Source organism: Dreissena polymorpha, chromosome 6 (assembly GCF_020536995.1).
Source record: "Dreissena polymorpha isolate Duluth1 chromosome 6, UMN_Dpol_1.0, whole genome shotgun sequence".
In the NCBI taxonomy this organism is placed as follows: domain Eukaryota; kingdom Metazoa; phylum Mollusca; class Bivalvia; order Myida; family Dreissenidae; genus Dreissena; species Dreissena polymorpha.
Window position 1 is genome coordinate 6,058,808 of NC_068360.1, and position 6,289 is coordinate 6,065,096.

A 6,289-nucleotide genomic window follows, 5' to 3' on the forward strand; every position below is an offset into this window, starting at 1 on the left:
GGACCGGGTAAGATTAAGTATATTTACGGTACCCGGGGTACATGTAAGTATACTTATGAGTACCCAGGGTACATGTAAGTAGTATCGATTAAGCTCGATTAGTAATTGTCGGCTCGGGTACTATTTACATGTACCCCGGGTACTCTCATTAGATAAGAGTATACGTACACACTCCGGGTCCACACATAATGCAGCCTCAGGCGCTGAAGAACCTACTTAACTTGAAAAAACGCACACACACATACATAATTACTCTTGATCAGCGAACGATGTATTGCCTAAATCAATCTTACGGAGGATTCCGGAGATAATCCGTGGATCACGGTTGCTTTAGTTTGATCTGATGAAGGCTAGATTGCACCCAGTAGGTGAGGCACTTACTACGTAGAGCATGGTTTGCACACAGTCATTTCTGTTCGACATTTTGTCGTGTAATAAAATGTGCCTTTAACATTAGCATACATGAAAATCTATTAATACATCTTTCAGTGATCTTCATGTATCTTTTCAATCAAATGTAGGTTATATAAGTATATCACAGAGAATGATAAAGTAAAATCTCATTGACTAAGAAATGTCTGTTTCGCCTCTTGTGCTCGCCTGTTCTTCAACATGATTCCACCTAATATACTCTAAATACATGTATTATTTCACAGTTTTATCAAGAAAAGCAGGTGAAAATCTTTGAAGTCAAACGCTGGCTTTAATATAATTTTAGGTCACATAGATCTAGATGAACAAAAAAAACACAAGACTCTTTTGAATAAAATACTATTTTGTGATTAATCAAACAGAATATGTGTTCCTGGGAAATGTGGAAAAACATAATAACAAACAGGTGGTTAGCGTGTGGCTATGATATTAATTAGTGAAAACATCATTTTGAATGATAAATAATCATATTATAACGAAAACTTAACTTTTCTGGAAAAAAAATCACTATTAAATATATATATAACAAGGTATGCAACTCAAAATCACCCCAAAACGGGGTGCATCGCTTTGAACAGCCATATCTTCATCAATTGTGCAGCGATTTTTACGATCTCGGTCTTATTCAACGCAGTAATAATTTCCTTTCTGGAAATGTATATGTCTTGCAGTACTTTTACAAATGCTGGGTCAACTTTTAAGAAATAACACGATACACAACTCGCATGACCCAGTTGACAATGATCATGCAGTCTTTATGAATGAAATCTTCAGTTGTAAAGACACACCTCCGCATTGGACCAATGAAATCACTCGTGTGTTTGAAATGTCAGTTAGTTGAAATGTATGTAAACAAAGGTTTCAAACGGCGCTGGACACTTAGTATTGATGCATAATGTAACGGCAAGAACGGTAATAATGTTTTTTTCATACGTTTTATTGAATTATGGTATCGAGGAACATGAACTTTGTAGGGAAGATGCCCTTTACTCCGTGAAGATTTCAGTTTTGGAAATTTCATGGATAATTTTACACGGGGCTTAGGTTTTATATGTTTTTTCAGAATATATCGCATTATTTTAAAAAATTGGCCAATAAAGTGCGATTCAGCGAATATTAAATCATAAACAAGTTGCTATCTTGAATATTGAAATACTGCAAAAGTGTACATTAAATGAGCGATTTTGACCCATATATTTGACCTTTGACCTTGAAGGATGACCTTGACCTTTCACCACTCAAAATGTGCAGCTCCATGAGATACATATGCATGCCAAATATCAAGTTGCTATCTTCAATATTGCAAAAGTTATTGCAAATGTTAAAGTTGGCGCAAACCAACCAACAGACCAACCAACCAACAGACCAACAGACAGGGCAAAAACAATATGTCCCCCACTACTATAGTGGGGGACATAAAAATGTACAGAAACATACAATCACAAACCATCTGTGCCCGTGATAAACGGCCGTGCATTGCTACAGCACTGGACAACATCCGAGGGTTGCAAGTTCGATTCACAGATAAACAACTAAATCAATGGTCGTGCCACTCTTTCTATAGCCATGTTCGATGTTTACTGACTCAACAACAGTAGAAAGGTTTGCTTATATTGAAACCAAGACTGTTCATTAATGAAATTTGATAGACCATGAAGTTAATTATCACGTCTCTGGCCCTATAAATGTATAAACCTAATCTGTCTAAAGCACACGATTTCTTATGCAAGAAAATGGATGCTGATCAGGTTTGTAGGTGTTTATGTTCGCGCTTTTGTAATAAATGTTCAGTATCATTTAGGTAATGTATGGTGTGGGGATACAAATAAAACATTCGCACGATATATAACCAAAAAATAGAAATAGAAAAATCTAATTGAGACGTTATTTTTTTAACCGATTATATTCCAACTAGAAACCCCAAATAACGGCCAGCAAAGAAACATAGTAAATAAGAGGATATAAAAGAAAACAAGATTGGCATTATTCAAAGATTTTATTGGTAAAGATATAAACGTGTTCCATGCCGGTTAAAGCAAATAAAGTGTATACAGTAACAAAGCTATCTAGACTTGTACATTTAAAAACTACATACAAAGTATACAATAGTAACAGATAATATACATAACTATTTAACATTATAAATACATACATACCTATCTAATCTATGAAACAGTACAAACATTTTAATATTTCTTCTTAAGAGTTTGAAGGTTTTATGAATATATGAATCTTTAATCTGTTCCATTCCCTCTTATCTGCCTTAATCAGATAATGGAGGTTATTTTGTGAACTTATATTAACATTTAAATGCCATGCAAATGAAATACTTTTTTAACCCTTTACCACTTAGAAACGTATTTTGACGCATGTGTTAGTCCTTTAGAAATTTAAATTTAATTAAAGACCTTTCTTACTAGATTCACGTTTTAAAGGCTTCATTTCCAACCCTTAGATACCGATGAGCAGCAAACAGCATAAAACCTAAACAGATTGCGAGTTACTCGCAGGCTGTTCTGGTTTTATGCTGTTTGCACATAGCCATTTTCACTTTGTTTCTGAGTAGAAAAAGGTTTATCAACACTTACTTAGACATATATTCATCCACTCAACTTCAAAATAATAAAAAAGTAAGTGAATGACATTAAATGATTTGCAAACATCAACAAGTATACTGTGCATGTTCACTTATTTATCAAAGCATTGATGCAATTTGGAAAAAGGGCCTCTGCTGCGATCCAATAAACAGAATTCTGGTTTAACCCGGAAAACTTTGACCCATGCACTGTGGAGTTCTATTTTGCCAATGTGGGAACATGATTTGGCAAACAATTTATTCTCATAATAATTAATTACATCATCATTATATATTTTAATTTATTATTAGAGAAATGATTGATGATAATAATAAAAAAATAATATTAATAATAATAATCACAATAATATTGATTCAATTTAAATGTGTGAATTATGAACATAGACATATGAATTTACAAATAAATTAACAACATGCCATTTTTCTACCATAAATGCAAAATTGGTGCCTTCATATTACAGTTTTATGGTTAAATTGTTTTAAAGAAGCCTAGACATCAATTTCTTTCTACAACATCCTAGAATACAAACAAGTATAGGGAAGAAATGACAGGCAGCAGAGTATATGATGCACTTAGCAGATAATCACATGAGATAACAATGCACGGAATAAAATATCACGACATCAAATGTGTCCTGTTCTGGGAAAACTGGGCATAATGCACGTGCGTAAAGTGTCATCCCAGATTAGCCTGTGCAGTCTGCACAGGCTAATCAGGGATGACACTTTCCGCTTTTAATAGATTTTCAGTACAAAGGGACTTTCTTTAAAAGAAAAATACCAAAAAAAGCGGAAAGTGTAATCCCTGATTAGCCTGTGTGGACTGCACAGGCTAATCTGGGACGACACTTTACGCACGTGCATTATGCCCAGTTTTCTCAGAACACGAATCATATAACTAAACTCACCTAAATGTGAGAAACAATCTCAGTAGATCCACCCATATATACAAAAACACAAAAGGAATATGACTTTGGATTAATTTGGCGTTGTTTTGCAGTACATTCTTTGTATAATAATGCCTGATAACAACGGATTTCTATTAAAATCTAAAACACAAGGCAAGACTTATCCGTGGTAACCTACATAACAGGCAAATACACAAAACATTCAACAATTTGTCACAAAGACATTTGCATTACTATATTCAAATTTATTGATGCTTTAAGTTATAAGATTAATCTTAATGTTGGTAGTATTAACCCTTTACCACTAACATACATATTTTTACATGTTTGTAGTCTGTTAAAAAAATTTATTTAATTAAAGACCTAACTTACTAGATTCAAGTTTTGAAGGCTTCATTTTAAACCATTAGATACTGATTAGCAGCAAACAGCATAAAACCTGAAGATACTGCGAGTTACTCCCAGGCTGGTCTGGTTTTATGCTGTTTGCACATAACCATTCTCACTTTGCCTCTGAGTGGATGTTCCCTATATGGCCTTATATCCACATACTGAGTTTCATCAAACTTAAGTACTATTTGAGTTTAAAAAAAAACCATTAATATTATTGCAAAAAACAACAATAACAAAACAATATAAATTGTGAACATGAATATTAATGTCACAGACTATTGCATCATGAAAGTGAAAACACAGTAAACAATTATTATCACATGAAAATGAACTGACGGATTTTATGCTGAAAATCACATAATTAAGTTATTTGGCCGAATTGATCACAATTCCTACTTGCAAACAATGTAACAGTTAACTATATAAGCAACACTAGGAACAGCCATATGCTGTACTCACTGCCTGGCCTAAAACTTTGTTATAACGTACATGCATAACTTTATCCCTATTAACAACTGTTCATTCATGCTTACAGTTGACTTCTAATGTGTGACTTTTTCTCTTGTCACAAGTTTCTTGCTGGTAATAAATTTCAAGGGAACAAAGTCTTATTCCATCATAAAATGCTTTATATATAATATTGGTTAATGCATGTGAGATATCCAGAATATGGTTCTGAAATTCTCTAAAGAAGGTCTTGAATACTTATTATATTCACAATGGGTTAATTCACAGGTATTTTGAGGAACCAGTCTAACAATAAGTCTATGGCAGATCTTGTCTGCGTCCTAGAAACACAATGAACATGCCACTAAGAGCTGAGAACCAATTGAGCAGAAATTCAAATTGTCCCACACTAATAGAAGGGAAACAGTCCAGCAGAAAGCGGCTGAATCGAGGCTCTATTCTTACCGAGATATAACATGCACATGTCATGAAATCAACAGCTGGAAACCAATTGAACATTTGCTAATTGCATAGGTCTGTTAAATTGAAACTGTTTCATATTTGATGTTATGCGTAGTTGTTCTTTCACTCATGTGAATAGTCTTAGTAATAACAAACACAAATGTGCGCTATACTCTTTAATGATGTTACTACGTTGGTGGCTCAAGTGAGACTGGCTTATCAGCTCACTGTACAATGTAATAGTAAGGTTATTCAAGCATGCAGCTATCTATAGTCTGTATCTAGTTACACTATGCAACATCCCCTTTGTTTTGTTAAGATGGAAATTTGTCTTCAATAAAAGTTTGTTATAACAAATTAACAATTAATCATATTTATGTTAAACTTAATAATTTGATGTTTTGATCAATGTAACATAAACATCAACAACATTCTGAACATTTATTTAGTCCATTCATTTTCTGCGTATCGCTGACTCGGCTGCACTATTCTACCTGATCGTGTCTGATAAGGGGAAATGGGTTTATCTACAGGTACAGAGGGATGTTGAATATTCAATGCACTATTGTTTGTTGGTTGTTTGACCTGTTTATCAGTGCTTGAATGATTTCTTGCCAAAACATCAGGTGTAAAATCTGATATCTCTGGGAAATCCTCATTGGTTCTGATGAGGTAGCGGCGATTTCTCCTGTAAACCTGACCAGAAGGTGTTTGTATTACGTAAGAGTTAGCATTGTGTATTTCGATAACCTTAGCTGGTTTCCAGAGTTTTCCTATCTGTAACCTCACAGTTTCATTCAAATGTAATCTGGGGAGCGGTTTTGCGGTTTTGTCATAATTGTTTTTCTGTTTATTTTTGGAAGTTTGAATTGAAGATCGCAAAAAGTCTGGGTTAACGACTTTGGGCAGAAGCTGGGTAACCGTTGTAGGCATAATTGACCTAGTTCTCCTACTCATCAGCAACTGCACGGGTGACCGATTGCAATCTGAGAGTGGAGTGTTCTTATACTCTAGCAAGGCTAAGTATGGTTCATGGCCACTGTCTTTTGCT